The sequence below is a fragment of the Schistocerca americana genome, chromosome 1 (assembly GCF_021461395.2).
Source record: "Schistocerca americana isolate TAMUIC-IGC-003095 chromosome 1, iqSchAmer2.1, whole genome shotgun sequence".
Lineage (NCBI taxonomy): Eukaryota > Metazoa > Arthropoda > Insecta > Orthoptera > Acrididae > Schistocerca > Schistocerca americana.
The window spans coordinates 270,988,848-271,012,585 of record NC_060119.1 but is presented as its reverse complement, the minus strand read 5'-3'; positions in this window follow the sequence as shown (position 1 = coordinate 271,012,585).

Below are 23,738 nucleotides of genomic sequence, written 5' to 3'. Positions count from 1 at the left end.
GCTTCTTCGTCTGCTAAGTAATGAAGTCTCCTATACATTTTTACTTCAAGTAAACTTCGTTGGTTTTGCGAATTGCTGTACTTCATCATGTCTTGAATCTGTATAACCAGGTCGATAAAAGACTTCAAACCAGAATTGTTGGTCTCAAGTGTTATTCGGGGCGCCCAGTTTCGTACATCTCCATCAGTAACCTTTCATTGACTCTCATATGCAGCCATACATGATTCATAATTCAAGTTTAGGGGTACATGTTAGACATTAATGGCGTATAATGGGGCTTTGTGGCTATCTTGTACAATAAATCTTTCGGGCAGTTTCTTTCGTGTTGGCGCGAATTTATTACTTGGTGTAAGTCTTTCGTCTATTTATACAGTTCACGGTCAGTTATTACGAAGCAAAACCTGGTTTGTTGACTGTTTAACATTAAACTTTAAACACAAAAAATTATAATTCATTTTTATTTCCATTTACTCTTTAGAGAAAGCAACTTCATTATTACGGATACCAAATGAGGTGCAAATTTGAGTGAACTACAACTGCAGACAATTGTTTGAGAGAAACTTTCAACGAAAAGTGAAATTAGCTTTACAAATTACGGTCTCTCCGTATCGTGTTATCTGTTTACCAATGCCCCGTCACTGAAGGGTATTGGCCTGCCGCGCATACTCAGTCCGCTACATTTCCAGTAGGGAATAGAATTCTCCAGCCACCTGGCGAGCTAAGAAGTTGTCAACCGCCAACATTACAAAAACAAACTTTTGTGCGTCTTAGGAGACAAGTGTTTAAAGGGTTTTTCTTTACGTATATTTTTCCGTATAAAGAATTTCAGGGCATATTTCGACATGTTCTATTGGACCATTCCCTTGTTAGTTAACTTCAGGCTGATCATCAAATTACATTATTGCTCTCCTGTCGTATCAGTGGCCGGCCGGGGTGGCCGAGCGGTTCTAGGCGCTACAGTCTGGAACCGCGCGACCGCTACGGTCGCAGGTTCGAATCCTGCCTCGGGCATGGATTTGTGTGATGTCCTTAGGTTAGTTAGGTTTAATTAGTTCTAAGTTCTAAGCGACTGGTGACCTCAGAAGTTAAGTCCCATAGTGCTCAGAGCCATTTGAACCATCGTATCAGTGGCCTTTTTTATGATTGCTGGGTACCAGCATACTGAAGACAGATGAACAAAATTAGAATAGCAGATTAATGGACGGATTACGTGAAAAAAGTGCCTAGCCATATACATTAAAAAGAAAGAAATGCATTATTAACTTCTATTTTCAACGAAACAAGGACTGGACAATTTCCTGACTCATGTCAGAGCACTTGGCCTGTGCAGAAGATCAGTTGTATAAATTGTTCCACATGGGGCCATAAACGTAGTATCGTGTATGCCGAACAACCGTTCGCCGAGTAACTGAGTCATTGTTGCGTAAAGCGAGAGCAGAAACTTTGTACACAGGGAGACAGCATTGCCCGTTTCTCTGGATACCTCACTCCCTATTGTGAAGTGTGGATTCAAACCGGGGACCTACAAACAACAGAGAGGCTTCGTCTCGCCGTAGAGCCGTGTGGTTCGCCCTTGCCCCCACATAAATCTGTTTTACTGTTGTGTTCCAAAATTAGTAAGGAAATGTGATAGTAAAATTTTTTCTAAGTTCGAACAGCCAGCGTTAATCACACAGAAGTGTCGTCAGCAGCGAACCGTGAAAGGTGGATACACTGAGTCACAGCGCCAGAGACTGCCCCAAAGATTATTATTCCGCCGCCTCCAATGGTGCAGTAGTAGTTCAGAGGATGTCGAGTGCAGTTGTTGTTCTGTTGGGCGAGAGAGTAGATGCTGTTCCATTGGTGTAACGTATAGATGGAAGATGTTGCAATTATCACAGTGTATTTGAAAAGGAGATGGGCTTTTGATTTATGATGCTGGTGTAATGGAAAATTTTCGTCAATATATAATGAGGTAAAAAGGTATTACAGTTTTCTTTAATGACAATGCCTCTTGGTCACAGGTACAGTCAACAAAGCATCTGGCTCGTGTTCATGTATTAGACTTGTAATTCTGGTTTCTATGTGCAATTACAGTATTTCTGGTTTTTCAATTAGTTCATTGAAAATGGTGTTTAAAACATTTTGTCGTTTTGAGAACGAACAGAGCCAGATACATGTACGTTGAGTCACACTACCACACACAGAACAGCTACACTTGTGCTTTGTTGTTTCGTAGCTTTTATAGTTTCAGGGGACTTCATTAATCAATTTTGTTAATGGAAATTCCTTGTCATTCTTTATTTTTATTTTATGCAGTCAGATTGCGTGCTAATACTAGTCACACAGCTACTAAAATTGTTGCATTTATTCATTCATATTTTTAATGAAGCCCCCATGCAACCGGAAAGTTTATACATTTCAACACTGTTACTGGACCAGGACGATAGGCAGCTCGACACTCCTAAGAAAGACCGCGAGAAACTCAAAAAAGTGTGGTTAGAGCAGCGCATACCGAACCGCCTTCATTACTCCCTTAACTTTTCCTAAGACACAGTAGGTAGGTCGCAAAAACGTCTGGCAAGAGTTGGACTGCGATGTAAAGACCTCGTAACAACTTCATTAAGCAAATGTAGAGGAACTGAAGATCGCTGATGACTCGGGAAGAGGAGAATTAAATCGGTCATTACAAATGACGTCGTAGAGCAATACCTCACCTCGGCGACATAAATACGCCACACCCAGCAGCTTCTGTCACTCGAGAAGTAGGACTGACGGCGTTCAAAAAAATGTTCAAATGTGAGTGAACTCTTATGGGACTTAACTGCTAAGGTCATCAGTCCCCAAGCTTACACACTACTTAATCTAAATTATCCTAAGGACAAACACACACACACCCATGCCCGAGGGAGGACTCGAACCTCCGCCGGAACCTGACGGCGTTCATGTCATACGCACTCGATTCTCTGAATACTATATGGCGTCTTCTTGTGTGTGAGATTGTTCTAGTGTTGGTCTTGCACTTGCTGCCCTACAAGGCTATCAGTGATCCAAAGCCACGAAAGATGGATTCCAGCATCCAGTGTTAATATCAGCACAGTAGTCAGCGCTGTGGGTGGACCGAGGGTTTACCAAAACGAGTCCAGTCCAGGGCAGAAGCTGCCTTAAAACTCCATCGTCTCACGGGTCAGAAGGCCTACCATACCGTCGGACCAGGTTCAGCATCCAGGACGACCACAAGGCATCTGACATCACGGTCCACTTGAAGGGAAAACGCGGGTAGTAATCTGGGAGGGTTTGAGTACTCCCCAGGTCGGCGTGTGACTCAAACCCACATGTCGTGGTCATCGCTATCTCTTAGTCGAGCTATCGACGGGGCGTGCCTAATTCTAAACCGGGCAACAAAACCACCACATCCAGGTGTCATCGACTTCCACTCCGAGCTTATGCAGCGTCCTCGGCAGCCGGGAGTCCGCTACTGGGTTCAGGGGATTCTCCTCCAGATCACGTAGCCGCCTGTCGGTGCAGAAGAAACAGCAACGACTCGTATTTTCAGTAAAAAATTGAAAAAGAAATTGAATATTATTTCGTAGCGCCTAACGACTGCACAGGTCCTCGGTCTGCATCCTGAAGAATTAGTAGGGGTTTACAGCCCAGCAGAGAGAGGCCCCTATATTGCCTTCATTGACACTATTACTCAAGCAAGTAAAACACAAAAATTTCGTAATTCTGATTTCAGCTGAGGATTATGGGGGTCTCCTAGGACATAAGTTAATAACAGAAATGGAAATTGATTATCATGTGCTACCTGAGGGGTATCACGTTACATCTTATTATTATGCGGCTGAGGTAAAAACTAAGTGACGAGAAGAGCAACATTACGCATCAATGATGACATAAAGAACACAAAAGGAAAGAAGACAAATGCGATTATCTGATTTGTAATGTTAATATTCATTCTGTTTGGACACAGAATTCATCACTAAATTTTATCTCAGTTTCGAGATAGCACACAGAAATTCAGCAAGATAGTAGTGTGTAACGTTGTGGATTACGTTTTTCAGTGCTTAAATAAGCACCAAAGGCGTCAGATAAATAAAAATTTTCTTCGGTGTCAGCCAAAGAGAAATTCCCCGCTACATTAACAAAGCTACGTGGGTATCAGTGGGAGATGAAAATCTGCAGTAACGAACGCGGAATCTGTGCCCTAAAGGTGTTGGTACGACAATTTCCACCCACGACTGCCCAAAAAAGAAAAAGGGAAATAGACGCAGTGGGTGAGAGAAACGAAAAAAAAGAAAACGCTGGAGGAACTGCAATGCCGCGGGCACTCGAAAGGCGACGGGAAAGATTCTCATTAATGCAGCGTCCGCTAATGAAGCTTCCCCCCATGGCATGCGCCTACAGCAATAAATCACGAGGCACCTTTATACAAGGGAGAAAGCCTTATATTACGTCTCGTGGATTCTGTTTATCGGGTATGTGGAATAGACAGTGTGTGTGTGTGTGTGTGTGTGTGTGTGTGTGTGTGTGTGTGGAGGGGGGGGGGCTGCTTTTTTTGTAGCAGAAAAGCCTGCTCTTATTGCGTAGCAAAGAGACAATTTGGGGGGAACGACGAGATGGGAGGGAATGTACTACGTCAGAGCTGAAGGGCTTGGTAATTACCTCCAGCAATCGTTTTATTTCAGCCTCTCTTCCTAGCTTATTTCAGATGAAATGCACCTGAATTGGGAAGTAGCGGTAACGGTCGCAACAAAACCAACAGTGCAGCATTATTGTAATTTGGTCGGGAGTTTTGACCATTTTCAACACAAAATTTTGACCACAGAATCCCTAGTTGCCTTCTGTGTACGGCAGAGCCTTATACAGAGTTGTGTAAAAAGGTACGTATTGCGTAACTTGAAAGATATATCCAACAAGGTTACGTAACTGAACTAATCTTAGAGAAAAAGCCCACCCTAATGTTTATATGTGCACGGCGAAACATATCGAGAAATTGTACATAATGTGATACAAGCAGAGCTAAATAAAATTTGCTTCTGTTTTGATGCAGTCTCCCATTAATTCCTCTTGTGACAACCGCTTTATCTCTGAGTAGCACACAACCCCTACGTCCTCAGTTATCTGGAGGATGACAAATTTCTGCCTTGACCTACAGTTTTTGCCCTCTAGATCTATCTCCCGTATCTTGGAAGTTATTCCCTGATATCTTACAACATTCCTATTACCGTGCACCTTCTTATTCTCAGTTTTTTCCACATGTTCTTTCCTTCGCCATTTCTGCGAAGAACTTCCACCATCTCTTATCAGTTTACATCTCAAACTCTACTGGTCTTTCCGGTTTTTCCACAGTCCTGATTCACTAAAGCACATTCTGTACTCCACTCGTACATTCTTCGGAAATGCTACCTCAGATTCACGCCGATGTTTGATACTGGCAGACTTCCCTTGGCCATGATTGCCCTCTTTGCCCGAACCAATACTGCTTTTTACGCCCTGTGTTATTTTGCGTCTAAGGAAGCAGAATTCCTTAACTTCGTCTGCTTCGGGCTCCTCGACTTTGACATTCAGCGTGTCATTAATCTCATGCTTACTACTCGTGATTACTTTCACCAGCAGAGTGAATGCTGAAACACAACCGGTGTGAACACATCGTACTGTACTGTTGTAGTGCATGAAATTTCGTTATCCACACGTTTCTAATAACGGCGATGAAAATGTATGGCTGTGAGTCCTGTTCTGACTGAATAAAGATGGGAAGAAGCCGTGTCCTATCGAAAAGAACCAACCCAACATCCGACTGAAGTGACTTACGAAAACTTACATCTTCCCAGCCGGACGGGGATTCAAACACACCGGTGGTGTGGCCGAGCGTTTCTAGGCGCTTCAGTCTGTAACCACGCGACCGCTACGGTCGCAGGTTCGAATCCTGCCTCGGGCATGGATGTGTGTGATGTCCTTAGGTTAGTTAGGTTTAAATAGTTCCAAGTTCTAGGGGACTGATGACATCAGCAGTTAAGTCCCATAGTGCTCAGAGCCATTTGAACCATTGAAACACGCTGCTTCCCAAAAGCAAGATCAGTTCCCAAGCATTGCGTAGTCGTGCTCGCTCATCAAACAATTGGGTATGTGCCACGTTCGTATGAGTCGTCAACAAGCAACACAGCTCACAGGTTAGGAATATACCGTATTACATGGAAGCGTATTGGGATAGTTGCTGCTTCAGTTGTACGAGAGCGTGCTGAGATTTATTTCCTCCGAATTTATTATGAGAGTACTCTTAAGGATTTTTTACATAAAAGAAACGTTATTAACATTCTGCGTGTTTGCTCTTCACGTCTACGTATTTGCAAACTTCTGGCACTAGAGGACTTCAAATTGTAGCGTGTAACATAGGGCGTGGGGGGGGGGGGGGGGGGGGGCGGTATAACGTAGCGGCGTTGCTGCGCGAGGAACAGCGTGCTCTAATCGAGTTTAGAATTGGAAGAGTTCTTCCACACAGCATGGCAACGCCCTTGCACACACGAGCGCTGCGACATCTGAAACATTCCGACGCCTTGCATTCCCTCTCATCGATCATCCTCCACACAGTCAAGACTTGGTCCCATCTGATTTTCATCTATTTCCGTGACTTAAGGAACAATTTAGAGGATTTCACTTTGATAGTGATAAAGCGGTGCAAGCGGAGGTGAAGTTGTGCTCCGTCAACAAAGTAAAACGTTCTACAGTGACGCGGTATCAACAAGTCTCTTGTTGCAAAAAATTCAACCATCGCCAGGGTGACCATGTTGAGAAATAAAAGAATAAAGATCTGAACTGTTTATAACGTCTGCGTTATTTTAAAAAACCGTTAAGAGTTCCAACATAAAAAAAATTCAGAGGGATTACTTTTCAAGTCGCTCTGGTACATTAATCGCCAATCAGGAAACGTTACCAGCAACTACAGACTTTTCGCATATGCTCCGCTTACTTGTAATGAAGTAAGAACTGAAACTGGCTGCACAAATATCAAAGAAGATTTTTAAAACACAAAATTTGGGATTTTTTAAAGAGCAGGAGAAGAGTACTTAATGGACCAGTCCATTAATGTGGACACCGTCTATGTTCGACATTAAAGTGCAATAACCACTCACAGACGGCATTTGACAGTAGTAACAGTGGAGGGTATATGAAGCGTGTCGGGGAGAGGGGTGGGGGTGGGGGGCGGGAGGGGACAGTGCATTCGAGCAGTCGCTATCGTATTGCGTAAACGGATCGATTTATCTGACAGCCAAAAGGGCATAATCAGTGGCTTTCGAGCCAAGGGTGGAATCAATTCAGAAACGGCTAATTCTGTAAACTGTTCGCGTGCCACCGAGCTTAATGTATACCGTGCGTGACAAAATGACACTGTGATGCACCGCGGGTCATAGATAACAGGCGTGAACAACGGTTGCAGAAATGAGTATGAGTGAACAGACGTCACCTGCTGAGTAACTGACCGCTCAGATGAGTCAAGCGGCCATCAACAGTGTCTCCTCAGCGACCCTTCTGCGAACGTTGTTGCGTATGGGCCTCCGACCGTAGGAGGTGCCTAGGTCATGTACCCACGTTGACTGCTGTTTATCAGCAACAAGGGCTGCAATTTGCACGCCAAACCAACACTGGACATCCACTGAGTGACGACAGGTGGTATTTTCAGATGAATCACATTTTATGCTCCATCGGAGTGAAACACCCTACAACATTCGTCAGAAGGATCCAGGCCGGAGGACGGAACGTTACGGTCTGATAAATATGTTCGTGGCGTTCACTCTGTGATCTCGTCATTCTGGAAACCACAACGGATCAACACAGATATGCAACTATCTTGGAGACTTTATCCACCCCTACATGGAGCTTGTTTTTACTCGGCACGATGGCATCTACCAGCAGGACAATGCAACGTTTCACGCAGTTCGCAGTTTCGAAGAGCACCAGGATGAGTTTATAGTACTCCCATGGCCATCAAACTCCCCGGATTGAAACGAAGTGCAGAAGCTGTGGACCACCTCAATCGGTCTTTTCGCATCATGGACTCTTCAGACCAATCTAGCGAAGGTGACCACGGTACTGGAATTGGAATGGCTCCATACCCCTGTCGGTACCTTCCAGAACCTCAATGATAGTCCTCCTACACGTCTCGCAGCGGTTTGCGATGCAGAATGTGGACGTTCAGGCACATTATTGTCATTGGTTAGTGTATACAACTACAATATCACTGAGTCACAATAGGAACCAATCAACTAGTGAAGAGACCTTTGTATGGATGTGAAATGATCATACAGGCTCAGTCGTAGGAAACGCTTCGGTTGACAGGGACGATACTGCTAAATGCAGTCAGTCTGTAAAAGAAGCTGTATACAAAAACTCTTGCTATCTATCATAGAATGATGCTCAAGAATGTGGGACCGGTATCAGAGGTGACTAGTAGAGGACACTGAATATGTACAAAGAAGGAGAGCACGAATAATGACTGGCACGTCTGACTCACGGAAATGCTGGAAAACGCGAACTGACAGACGCTTTAAGATATAATGTACATACTACTGTCTGCTTTTTATCGGTTCTGTAAGATCCACGCAAAAGAGATTAGACTAATTACAGCGCGGATAGAGACATTTGAGCCAGCCGGAGTGGCCGTGCGGTTCTAGGCGCTACAGTCTGGAACCGAGCGATCGCTACGGTCGCAGGTTCGAATCCTGCCTCGGGCATTGATGTGTGTGATGTCCTTAGGTTAGTTAGGCTTAATTAATTCTAAGTTCTAGGCGACTGATGACTTCAGAAGTTAAGTCGCATAGTGCTCAGAGACATTTAAACATTCCTCCCGCTTTCCACACCGAAAGAAAACATAAAATGTATTACAATGCTAAGTACCCGCTGCCATGGACTTCACTGTGGTCTGCATCGTATTTATGTACATATATATGTTCCAAATCTGTGTGATAAATGCTGAAAGAAAACCAGAGGCTTCGCATCACATTTTAGTCATATGAAGACGCCCACGATTGTTCCATTCGCTGTGACAACTTTTATTTATTGACAGATTCACATTTAGATTTTTCGCATTACTTGTTTCAACAGTGTCAAGCTGACATTTTCCGATGTGCTACACGGACCTGAAGTCGATTGTGTGATGAGGTAGTAAATTTAAAGCTGACTGCGTCAGGAAGTAAGGATTGTTACAACACGTGGGACAATGCCTCTGACAATGATATTTCAGGAATTTGAGGACAGCGAGGACTCTTAATTTAATCATAAGTAATTTTGGTTGGATTAAAAATATTATACTGCTTTGTACCCTAAATTTTGACTGACACAGCTTTACCTTATGGTAATTTTATTCATATGTTTTACCAAAATCCATGTTTTCCACAAGCCATAATCTCATGAGATGAGACCTGCTGCTACAAGTTATGTCGGAAATAGTTGTCACCATGGCCACACCACTATATTGCCTGCATCATGTTTTGGGCGGAAATCCAATTGCGTGAGATATAAAAGTTCCCATCGATTTCGGAACACTTCATGTGTAGGTTCCAATACGATATAAATGCTTTAACTTTGTCTATACTACACAACGATTGACAAGTCAAGCACTGGTTGTTTGGTTGGTTGGTGAGTTGATATGGGGGATGGGAACAAACAGCAACGTCATCGATCCCATCAGACTAGAGAAGGGTGGGGAAGGAAGGGGGCCGCGCCCTTTCAAAGGAGCCTTTCCGCCATTTGCCTGGAGCGGTTTATGGAAATCTGGAAAATTTTAAATGAGAATGGCCGGACGCGTGTTTGAACCGACGTCCTCTCGAATGTGAGTCCAGTGTGTCATCCACAGCGCCACCTCTCTCGGTGGTCACTAACTGTATTTATGTTCAATAAATACAAGTGATTAATCACGAGACTGTTTTTTACTAACGAAGTCAAGAACGTGTCTGAAATATAGAGCAGTCGAATCAGATTACTTAGGAAGTTAACACAAGTAGTACCGGACTTCGCCGTCAACGACTGGCTGGTAGGAGTTGGGGCCGCCGCTTATATGGATATCGTAGGGGGCGCCACCGCACGTCACGTGGCGTCGATGTGCAGCGGTGGCGCCCCCTACGATATCCATATAAGCGGCGGCCCCAACTCCTACCAGCCAGTCGTTGACTTACCTCGGAATATGTTCTCCGTAGTTGAGAACGAAACGTCAGGGAGAAGAAGTTCTACAGATCGACCACGGCAACTTAGCTTGGAAGTGTTTACTGATCAAGACGCCGGCCGTGAAAGCCTACATGGAATGAAAGACTGATAGTTCCTTGTTTGGTGGTAAATTCTGAGTTAATGCCAGCCCACGACCAACTTATACAGCTAGGGGAAGTGGACTCAGTTGTCCCTAGTTAATAAAACCAAATCATAATAATACAAGATGAGCGACTGCAATCCTCGCTGCTTGAGCAAAATGATAAATACTCCGACGGTAAAAAATTTGTAACACCAAGAAGGAGTTGCGCGTCGTAAACGAAAGTTGATGGGCGCGTTTCTACATCTGCAAGATGACGTCTATTAAAATTTCACGACACTCACATAAGTGGGGATAGTAGTGCTACTGTAAGAATGTAAAAGAGGTTTGCTTTAAATACACGCTGTAAGGTCATGAGCATTAGCTACTTTTGAGACTGGACGCGGTGAGCTGAAGTTAGTCAAGAACGCCTTTTTACGTGACATAGACGCCGTTATCATCATCTCACAGAGTTTTTAACGAGTCGTGTAACTGGGCTACGAGACATGGCAGGAAGACAGCCCTGCATACGATTGCTGGCAGCGATGGTCGCCAGAAATTTTAGTCGTAAGAAGAATAGGCTCCGGACGGCCATTTGACACTGCCGATAAGGAAGACCACCGTGTTCGGCGTCTACCTCTAGCGCTTCGTGCACCTACAACAGAAATTTGAGCAGCTGTCGGCATCACAGTGACACATAGAACTGTTACAAGTGGGTTACTTCAACGACAGCTCCAAGCCAGACGCTCTGTGGCGTGCAGTGCAGTGGCCACAAACCAACGCCATTTGCGACTTCACTGGTGTCAAACGATAGCTCATTGGAGGGCGTGGTGGAGGACTATTGTTTTTTTCTGATGAAAGTTGGTTCTGCCTTGGTGCTACTGATGGCCATGTGCTGGTTAGGAGAAGGCCAGTTCAGGGTCTATAACCAACCTGTCGGCGAACTAGACACACTGGACCTACACCTGGAGTTGTGGTACGAGGTGCGATTTCGTTTGACAGCAGGAACACTCTCGTGGTTATCTTATCTAATTATTTGTACGACAATGTCGTGCTTCGACCTATTCTGTTGCCATTCATGGTCAGTATTCCAGGGGGTATTTCCCAACAGGGTAATGCTCACCCACATACAACGCAAGTTGTAGCCTAATATGCTTTAAAGAATATCAACATATTACCTTGGCCTGCTCTGTCACCATATCAGTCTCCAATCCAGCACATATGGGGCATCATCGGACGACAACTGCAGCGTCGTTCACAACCAGGCTGGCCGGTGTGGCCGTGTGGTTAAAGGCGCTTCAATCTGGAACCGCGTGACCGCTACGGTCGCAGGTTCGAATCCTGCCTCGGGCATGGATGTGTGTGATGTCCTTAGGTTAGTTAGGTTTAATTAGTTCTAAGTTCTAGGTGACTGATGACCTCAGAAGTTAAGTCGCATAGTGCTCAGAGCCATTTGAACCATTTTTTCACAACCAGTATCTAATGTTCAAATGATTGTGAAATCTTATGGGACTTAACTGATAAGGTCATCAGTCCCTAAGCTTACACACTACTTAACCCTGAATTATCCTAAGGACAAACACACACACACACACACACACACACACACACACACACACACACACACACCCATCCCCGAGGGAGGACTCGAACCAGCCGCACAGTCCATGACTGCAGCGCCCTAGACCGCTCGGATAATCCCGCGCGGCACAACCAGCATCAAATGTCCCTATTGACCAAGGGCAACAGGCATGGAACTCCATCACACAGACTGACATCCGGCATCTGTACAATACAAATGATGCACGTCTGTATGTTTTCATTTAACATCCTGGCTCCGGTCGGAGTGGCCGAGCGGTTCTAGGCGCTTCAGTCTGGAACCGCGCGACCACTACGTTCGCAGGTTCGAATCCTGCCTCAGGCATGGATGTGTGTGATGTCCTTAGGTTTGTTAGGTTTAAGCAGTTCTACGTTCTAGGGGACTGACGACTTCAGCTGTTCAGTCCCATAGTGCTCAGAGCCACTTTTGAACATCCTGGCGGCTACATCAATTGTCAATGTGCCAGCATTTCGCATTTGGAATGGCTATCTCTGGCTTATATTAACCTGTGACCTTGCAATTTTAATCACGTAAGAATGTTACCTGCGTAAAAATATTCCCGAAATTCCATTACCCAATATTGATCTTTTTTAGGGTTGCACTTTTTTCCGTCAAAGTCAGTCATCCTTGTACTTGGTCACTGTGCACGAGGACAACGCCGACACAACATAATTGCAAAACTGGATATACAACCAAAAAATAGCTCTGAGCACTATGGGGCTTAACATCTGTGGTCATCAGTCCCCTAGAACTTAGAACTACTTAAACCTAACTAACCTAAGGGCATCACACACATCCATGCCCGAGGCAGGACTCGAACCTGCGACCGTAGCAGTCGCGCAGTTCCGGACTGAAGCGCCTAGAACCGCTCGGCCACCTCGGCCGGCGGATATCCAACAGGTTTTATTTATTTTTAACGGATTGCCTAATCAGGAAACGTTGTTTGGCTAGGAGATGGATTTTTAAATTTAGGTCCGTGTATAACAGGGGTTCACTTGCTCTGTATGCTCCAAGAAATTAAAAAAAATTGACAGAGAGTAAAGTTGTCTGGGACAAATCGGACAAGTTAAAATTTCAGGTATCTCGGTGAAGTCATCCAGGAGAATGGATTAGAAGAAGAAGCAATTAATGCCAGGATTAGGAAGTTAGACCAAGCATACCAACTGACAAAGAATGCCTATAGCAAAAAGTCTGTGAGTATAGGGGCCAAGTTCCGACATTATAATACAGTTGCAAAACCTGAGGGCTTATATGCGTCCGAAACTTTGACCACGAATAGACAAGGTCATGCTGAGTGGCTGGAAAAGCGAGAGTGTAGGATATTAAGGAAAATCCTAGGTAATAGATGGGTTGATGGACAATGGCAAATGAGGACTTGTACAGCAAGACAGAACCCATCACAGAATCCATTAAAAAGAGATTTTGTTATTTTACGGTCATCTCATGAGGATGGACGGTGACCGACTAACTAAAAGAATATGGAGTTTCATCCAATCTATCAAAACAAGGCCAAGGTGGTTCGGAGACTGTGAAAAAGATCTTAGGCAGATTGGTATCTCAGAAAGAGAAATTCCTGACCAGAAAAAATTTAAAAGATTGGTGAACAACTACCAAGGTTTTAAAATGGCATCAGCGTCCAAAAGACGGCGAGGACCATTATCCGAAGAGCATAAACAAGCAATTCTTGATGGTCTCAGAAGATACTGGCAGGAAGTCAAAGCTGGAACAAGAACACGACACAGACACTAAAATGAATTTGGTTGTTACCACGCAGTCCATAGAGGCTCAACTCGATAGTAAAAAAAGTTGTCTGAACATTGAGTTTAACTGACCAAGGATGACGCTAACTCTGACAGAAACCAAAGCTAATCTTGAAGAGTGTATGGAGAGTAAAACGGAAATGCCCTTATTTGTGCAGCACGCGTATTCAATCTTATACAGCACAGTATAGCAGTTCTCAATAAATCACACCAGGAACCCAAGTTGCGTATTTGAAACGCAGAGCTAACCAAATTACTCAGTACATTGATCGTAGTACCGCGCATTACGATCATACATTTCCTGAAAAACGGGATTGCGTGTCGAACAGCATCAGGCGGTGATCAATACGCGATACATCAAAATTAACTCTCCAGACGGTAGACGACCGCTGACTGTCTTACTACCTCGCTCCTTCTCGGCTCCTCGACTCAAAGAAACCCTCCATGGAGGGGACGGCTCTACGATGTTGCTAAAGTGACAGGCGAGAATTTTTGGAAAACTCATTGAAAATCAGGGCAGAGCTCACGTAACTTCTCTGCTTTCGCGTACAAGACGTAAGTTTTAAACATGAATCAGGTATTAGGCCTCACCAATGGTTAGCCTTTTACGCTATGAACAATGCCAAGAGCAATGCAATTATACTGGCTAAACCAACTGACTTTTCAGTGCTGGTCGGCTGGTGCTACGTTGTTTTGTTCTTTGATATTCGCGTTAAAGGTAGTAATGTCGTGCTCAACATTCTCTGGGAATTGTATGTGGCCGCGGCTATAACCAAAAGAGACCGCAGCTCAGCTTTCAATAACCGTGTAGGGTGTCACTATCCGGTTTCCGTGTAAACTACACGTATCCCCAAAGAAGGAGCTCATCACCCAATGAGATTCAAAGAATGCCTTCTATCGACAAAAGGGGGCCACGGAGACGTTTCCGGCGACACATCACCCTAGTGTAGAGGCAAAAGGCGTCCCAAGCATACAGTTCCGGTATTCTCACTAAAATAACCACTAAAAGGGGCAGTAAATGAATTAACGCCGCATAGCGATGTCTGATAGTAACGGCACAAGACAGAAGCTAACGGTTGCTTATTCATAAAACACTAACCTGAAGCTCTAGTCCGTCGAATATTTTGCGTCCAGTTCAGTTGGCACTTTGTGTCTAATGGATCTCTCAAACAAATAGAAAATACTTTTTATGTTCTTAGGCAATTATTTCGAAAAAGCTGAAGCACACATTTTGAAAATACATGTAACTAGTTTCCAGTTCCGCCCCATGACGGTTGCAAAATATCAGTTATTTATACATACGATATACTGAGCAATAGAACCTTTGTGTGGAAATGTATCTACGAAATACATTTTACTTCTGACAAAACGAAATTAGCTTTTTCAATCAGCGCTATAGGTGTTATTTCTCATCCGGTACGAACGAGTTGCGAAACATTTCTCCTGCAAATGCATCAAACACTCGAATAATCTATTTAAATATTAAGCTCATAAAACGAATATCTGATGAAAGTGAACTGATGAGGACGCACCCATGCTTTGGGGAAAAAAGACCGGGCTAACGCATTGTGTGTTTGCTGAGCTAACACCGCCAGTAGCTCCGGGTGACATGTCGCTCGTCAATCAGGGCAGGTACAATTTAAAATGCAGATTAGGCTACTCGATTACACAAGGATTACATGGATGCCACTGTGATCGAGTAGAAGCATCGCGGCAGAACAGAAGCGCAATCGATGGCGTTAGATCAACATCAATTTTTATGCCTTGTTTCAACCAACAGGATGTGGAATGAGAGATAATGGTGAATCCTGGTATTCAAGGAAGGCAGGATTCGGTTACGATTGTGGACGGGGCCGTTAAAGTTACTGTTGCTTCCCTTTTTCTGTTACACACATTTATTTCAAAACGGTAATTCCAGATATTACTCGTTATTAATGAAAGAATAAACAACTGTGTAATTAATAGTAATTTCAGTGCATTACAACTTACCAAATGAGAATAGAATACAGACACAGCTAGTAATGTTTTCAAGCCAATGAGATCCCAATTAGAATTTTAAGGCAAGTAACCACAGTCACAGCTGAAGGCCTTTAACGCCAAGAACAGTAATTAAAGAAAATTAACAAACATACTGTAAAAACAGCAATAGAATAGCAAGGTTAAGTTAAAAAGACAGGCAACTGATCACCAAACGGGTGAGACAAAATTATGCTGAACTTGGTAGTACAACCATTTAGTCCTGCTGCCACGCCAAGAAAGGCAATTATATAAAAAACTTAAAAAAAAATACCGTGAAACAGCAAATACAACAGCAAAGGTTAATTTAATAGCACAAGCAACTGATCAGCAAACAGGTGAGGCAAAATGATGGTAAACTTGGTAGCAAAATCCTTTAAACCTGCTGTAACTCCAAGAATGGCAATTATATAAAAAATTTAGAAACATTCAATAAAACAGCAAATACAATAATAAAACGCAAGGGCCAGTCACAGACGGTGCACGAGTAATCGACCTTTGAGTCTGGCAAAAAAAAAAAAAAAAAAAGAAACACTTTCGCAAGCGATGGATTTTTTCTTCGTTACTGCCTAATTCTTTTTGATCTTCATAGGACTATACTAGATGGCAAAAGGAATTGCCTGTAAACAATCTAATAGGGCTGCTCAGATTGTATCCGCAATCTTTGACACAGAAGAAGAATAGCAGTGGGCCTACAGCGCTTCTTTCGAGGATTTAGGATAGAACTTCGGTTTTAGCATGTACGAATGTACGGTCCTACTGCTTTGTTCCAGATTGTGCCTTTATTGGGATCTGAGTGAGTAACAACTTTTACATTGTTTCGTTGGGGGAAGGGGGCGGCAGTTCAAAATGGTTCAAACGGCTCTGAGCACTATGGGACTTAACACTGGATGTCATCAGTCCCCTAGAACTTAGAACTACTTAAACCTAACTAACCTAAGGACATCACACACATCCATGCCCGAGGCAGGATTCGAACCTGCGGCCGTAGCAGTCGCGCGATTCCGGACTGAAGCGCCTAGAACCGTTCTGCCACATCGCTGCCGGCAGGGGGGGGGGGGGGGGGAGAGTTGTTGTGGATGATTATAGAAATGAAGTTCCCTCTCCAAGAACAAAGAACCGTGACCATTAGGGTGGCTTGCGTTACATAACGATACAGGTAGCCGTACCGTATGTACTGGAGAGACCAGACTAAATGGTCCCGGCGGAGGTTCGAGTCCTCCCTCGGGTATGGGTGTGTGTGTGTATTTGTCCTTAGGATAATATAGGTTAGGTTAAGTAGTGTGTAAGCTTAGGGACTGATGACCTTAGCAGTTGAGTCCCATAGGATTTGACACACCAACACACACACATACACATACACATACTCACACACACACACACACACACACACACACACACACACACGCACACTCACACACACACACCAGGCTAAATCTTAGCTCCTGAAGAGGAGCAACCATCTTTTCTGTAGCTGCAGGGGCAACAGTCTTGATAATGGACTAATCTGGTCTTATAATATCAGCCGACATGGCCTTGCTGTGCTGTGCTGGTACTGTGATCGGCTGAATGCAAGGGGAACTACAGCTGTTAATTTTGTCCAGAGGATATAAAGCTCTACTGTGTGTATTATTAATGATCCTATCCCCTTGAATATGGCATTGAGTCATCAGTCTTCTGACTGGCTTGATGCAACCCGCCACGAATTTCTCTCCTGTGCCAATCTCTTCATCTCAATATTACGGAGGTATAACAGTCCTCCATTCCTCCATTTGAATCTTCGGGCGGGGTCTACACAGGAAGATGTCATTGTCAGGAAAAACAAAATCCACGGGATGGAGAGTGAAATGTTAGACCCCTTGATCGAATAGATAGGTTGTAGAATTTAGAAAGGGACATGGATAGGTCGAAGTCAGATATAGTGATATGTAATTAAGTGCGGGGCGGAAGAATAAGACTCCTAGTCAAATGAGTACCGTGTTTTAAATACAAAATCTGATAGGAGTAATGCGGGAATTAGGTCTTTTCCATAGTAGACTTGCTCCCAGGACTTGTCCTCAATAGAGCATGCGCGGGACTAGCTGAAATGCCAAATACCGCCATGTAAGTCAGTACATGATTTGGAGGTGGCTGTTCAAAATTTTTTGGACAACGTTTAATCGATTGGATGCCGAAGCGTATTGCGGCATGTGTTGGAGGAAAGGGACCCAACGCGTTATTGATGTTGCCTTGTATTTGTCTACTTGTATTCATTCTATTTGTTTACATGTATTGATTTTGGAATCAAGCGAATCATCTATATCATGGTGTCTAATAAATTTCACTTCTATTCCATCTCCCCTCTAAGTGTGCTGTTTTTAATGTTCTGGTTTCCTAGGATATTTGCTGACATCACTTTCCATCCGCTTCCTTCTTCCGTCAACTAGATCATGGTAAACCATTGCACTAAGTGTAAAAGGACAAAACGATAAAAGTTTCTGCATCACACAGAAATTGTGATGTAGATACGTTTCTCGTTGGTGTTCCTTCTAATACATTCAGTTCCTTTGGCAATGGCGAAATCCCGAAACGCGTGGGGAAGAAATGAAATTAATACTTTGTGGTCAAGACGAGAGTTCCACTGTAAGGGCAGTACCCGACCGCGACATCTCACAAAGCTTTCAGGCAACATATAAAACATAGTACTGCATATAACGATCACTATGGCGGTCGTCCTTACTATGTGTCACACAACACACGTATCTACATTCACAGACAGTGAAGGAGCTGTATGTGTAAGTAATATGCAACATAAATCTGCAGACTTCAATGTTCAGGAGTCCAACAGTGCCGGTTAACCCACAATACCTTTCAGATGAGTTTGACAATAATGGTCTTCTCTGTCGTCTCACCTCACTTCGCCGTACTGCAAAATCCTAAATCCAACAATCTCTCCCCCTCTCCCTGCTTTTAACACAAAGGTAACGTTTACAAGAAAACTTCTGAGACAGTTTGTTTCAACAGTACGTGGAAAATAATATAATATTCTGTACAACTACATAAACTGGGACTTATTCCAAACAGTAAGTTTACTCTGCTTACCAACAGCAGGAAATAACATACGCTTTATACAATTAGTATCCCAAAAATCCAGGAGGCGACTATTTGTATAAAAAAAACATACGAAGAACATTATATATTCACAGAGGTGTGTTCTTCACTGCGAGTAAATTTACAACTACTGTTGATGACCTAGATCACTGATGCAATCTGTATTTAATTGATTGTGTCGATTTGTTAATAACATGCCAGCTATTCTAAAATCTAAAGTACCGTTCAGTAGGTGCGCTTGCCTCAAGAATTATATAAAATACATCTAATTGCAACCATCACTGGTAGATGCATTTCATGTCTGCAAAACCACTTTAACATGTCAACATCACCTTCGAAGTGTATTAAAATATAGAGATCAACTTCATCTGTAGCGGAGATTATGTTATTTTTTTCAGTCCTTGAAACGATCTCTCTCTCTCTCTCTCTCTCTCTCTGGGTGATGATGACACTGCATTTGAAGGTTCTATATTAACAAACAATAAAGAGAGAACTGTAATATGATGTACCCGAGAAAAATGTACTTTACGTTGCGAAAACATTATAAGAATTATGACACTTCCGTTTGGCTATAAGACTCTATGCACTAAATATACAGAAAGATGACAATATTTATTGCATTTAGTGTCTGCAAAACTGGTACGCGTTTATCGCACACTGCTAAGAATTTCCTGTTTTCTATTTATGCCAAGCGCGTTGACATCACGGAAAATCGACTAAAGGAACGTGGCAGTTTTACGTTTCCAAGTAATTGCAACCTTCTCACGTAGAACATTCATGGCTCTGTTTTTAATCCCTTTTATTCCTGTTAACAAATACGTGCATACCAGTCAGTACACCTCAGTTACACTAGTTAGGAACAAATCTATCATTTCCTCTTGTCATGCTGCAACAGTATTTCTAACTACAGTATTTTACCTCACCTCAAAGTAATTTTCATTGGCGCTGTAGATTTGGTGTCAAACAGTAGACGAATTAACAACTGTATGTTCTTTTCCGTCTTTTAATTCACATGTGCCCCTTTCATTCGTTTCAGGAAATCCACAATTATTCCTGTAAACATATTATCGTATCCCTGTAAACTGTAAGCGTAATTCTTTTCCGTCGCTAAAGCAACAACTTCGTTCTACTGAGTGTACATGCTCACCTATTGTTTAAATGATGATTTCAAAGATAAGCAGGGATCACTTTTGTTCATGCACCGTACAATGCATTTTTGAGCATTTATTGTTGCCGTGATATTTTGGCACCATTTAACAAGAATTTATCTTCATCGAAAGTGTAGCTGAGTGCTGTGTTATTACTATGATCAGCACAAAGAAGCCTTTCACGATTTTCCAAAGTTTTTATTATGTTGGTCGGGGACAAAACAAAATTATGCAACGTGCCTGGCAAAATGTTCTGGTCAGCCATACTCCGTTCCATTTGATTTGTAATTGTTGCTTCTATCTTTTTAACGTCCGGTAATTTAGTTGTAAATAAAACGTTATTGGTAACAAATCATTTCGTCTTTATGTAACGTCATGTAAGCGTTAAATAATGCATTTGATTATATGTATCAATCTACTTATCAGCTGTTGCAACACATATTTTAATAATAACTGCCGTTATAACAGAAGGCGTTATACTTTTTCAAACTGCTGCAACCTGTTCTTTGACATATCTGCTTGTAGCTGAGGATGTAGCATGACTCTGAAATGTTGACTTTTCCATGATGTGCACCTGGACCTTCTTGGCCTAATTCTTTGAAACCTTCTCTAGAAACAGCATTAGTAAGTCTCATATCATTCGCATACACAACAAAACGTTTCGCTGTTATACTATTTTGTATTAATGCCGGCGTCCCTGAAGAAGTTGTGGCAGTGTGGTGGTTTTTGTGCGACTATGTTTCTTCAAACGAATAGTTCACGACTCAGAACACTATAAAGTGGAACAGTTTATGCAAGATACGTACCCCGTGCATCTCCTGTTTTTGTCTACCACGAACAGAAATTTCTGCTTTTTTCTGGGTGATTGGAAACTTCTGTAACTAGAGATTTCCGCTACCAGTATATGCGATTATAAACTATTAAAATTTGCCTTAAGCAAGCAACAAATAAAATTAAACACAAAAATATAAACTATTTGGCTACTTTCAGCGTAAACTCACTTCTAAAAACAGGGAAACTTAAAATGTTAATAAACTTTATAAAACAGATAAATACAATTATAACAGCACTCCAAGAAACAAGGTATACTGATGAACATTCATTTGATTCAGAAGGATTCAGAATCTCCGAAGGGAGCCCGGGAAAAAGAGTTATGAAGAAAGTACCTCAATTTGGAACATGATTCATTGTAGACCAAAGTATATTAAACTCAATAGTAGAATTTAAATCTATCAATGATAGACTTTCAACACTAACCTTCAAATCAGTAAACAGACTGTATACTATTGTAAATACACATGCACCAACAAATGTGAAAAACAGAACACAAAAAGAAGAAACAGAATTTTTTTGGCAGGAACTGTCAAACACCTTAGACCAGATTTCATCCAAAAACACAATAACGTTGCTGGGAGACGTTAATGCTCAAATCGGCAAAGAATGTCATCACTGATCCATAGTAGGTAAATTCCCTGCACATAAAAAAACCAATACAAATGGAGAAAGAGTTATTAGTTTATGCAGAGAACAAGACACAGTTCTAAAACCTACATTTTTCAAAAACCTCCCTCGGAAACAAACTACATGGGTATCCCCGAATCCAGAGTGTGCGCAAAACAACTTGACCTTGTTGCTATAAGCAGACAGTCTACATCAGAGATACTCAATGTAAAAGTTGCTAAGAGAGCAGGTTTAGATTCAGATAGTGATCTCTATCTATTGTTCAAATGGCTCTGAGCACTATGCGACTTAACTTCTTAGGTAATCAGTCACCTAGAACTTAGAACTAATTAAACCTAACTAACCTAAGGACATCACACACATCCATGGCCAACGCAGGATTCGAACCTGCGACCGTAGCGGTCGTTCGGCTCCAGACTATAGCCACCTAGAACTTAGAACTAATTAAACCTAACTAACCTAAGGACATCACACACATCCATGGCCAACGCAGGATTCGAACCTGCGACCGTAGCGGTCGTTCGGCTCCAGACCATAGCGCCTAGAACAGCACGGCCACTTTGGCCGGCCTATCTATTGTTAAATTAAAAACAGGCCAATATATAAAAGAAAGAGCTAATATCAACCAAAAATGTTTGACACTCAGATATTAACTAAGGAAGATAATTTCAGGACACATTTGGAAAGGAGAATACCTAAAACATGGGAACAACTTCAAAAAGAAATAGTACAGACAGCAGAAGAAACCGTCCTCCTTAGCAAATAATGGAAACACGCCTGGTGGAATGATGAGTGTGACGAACTAATCGTAATAAGACAACGAATCTTGGATCACATGGAATGCAAATCAAAATGATAAAAATAGGAAATACCTAAAAGAATACCAGAAGCAAGCACTAAAAGGCCTCAAAAATATCGAAGTACAATACATGAAATACCAATTAACACCAACTTCAAACAGTATAATGTTAGCGACTTTTACAAAACTTTCAAAAGTAGCATAAAGAAATACACTCCACATATTCTATTTTTCACGGAACGAAAAATGCAGAAAACTGCATATAATAGCACACAGAACTGTAGAATACTTGCCGAATACTTTGAAGAACTACGTAACTGTGTTACACCGAAAGAAAAATTTAACTTCGATATTGTAAGTGCAACACCACCGGACTAAAAGCCAACAACCATAGATGAAATAATAAAGCACCTGAATAGGATAACATAGTTGCTGAACTATGGAACTACTCTCGTGACAACATGATACGATGTCTATCAGAAATACTCAAAGAAATTTGGACAACACACAGCTTACCACCAAAAAGGACATCTGCATTAATACATCCACTACATGAAAAAGGGAAGAAAACAGACCCTAGCAATTCTAGGGGCATATCCCTCTTACCAGTGACGTTTAAGGTCTTGTCTAAGGCGTTTCTAAAAAGAGCAGAAGGAATACTTGAAAAAAAACTAGGAGAGTATCAGGCTGGATTTAGGAAGGGAAGGTCATGGGCAGAACAAATATTAAACTTACGGAACATAAGAGAAATGAGCAAAAACAGGAACTGAAAATATCTAATTACTTTTGTGGATTTTAATAAAGCCTATAATTCAACTGACAGAAATACACCACTTGATATCTTAAAAGAATTGGGACTCCATACTAAAACAACTGAAAAAATTAAAGCAAGTTTGACAAATACAAAATCGAAAGTAAAATTTAGGGGAGAGCTCTCAAATTGTTTGAAATAAAGTCAGGTGTCCGACAGCGAGATGGTTTGTAACCACTGCTTTTCAATTGTGTTTACAGAAGGTAAGTCGAGAATGGAGGAAGTCCACCAGTACGAAAGGGATTCAGCTAGTAAGAAATCCAAACAAGACCACTGTCGACTGTTTAGCCTTGCAGATGACATGGCATTGATTACAGATTCGCTTGATAATGTCCAAGAACAAATAAGGGAACTGAAAAAACAAGCAATCAAAGGAGGACTAAAAATATCCTTTGAAGAAACAAAATATATGACAAATATCTGTGATGCTCCTAAAAATACTGCAGTTAACAACAATACAATACACAAAACAGTTTCCTTTAAATACCTAGGAGAGTGGTTTACATACAATGCAAAAGAAAAAGACATCTACAGAAACTAGAGTGCACAAAATGAGAAGAGTGTTTCATATGAACAAACACGTTTATAACAAAATATCTTTGTCCTGGAACACGAAATTAAAACACTACCAAACAGTGGCCAGACCTGAAGCTCTGTATGCGGCAGAAAAACTTAAACTAACAAGAAATGGAGATCTTGAAAAGAGAAAGTCGAAAGAAGAATTTTGAGGAAAATACTGGGAGCTAAAAGAAACGATAGTGCTGAATACAGGTTAAGACAAGAGAGCTATACTTG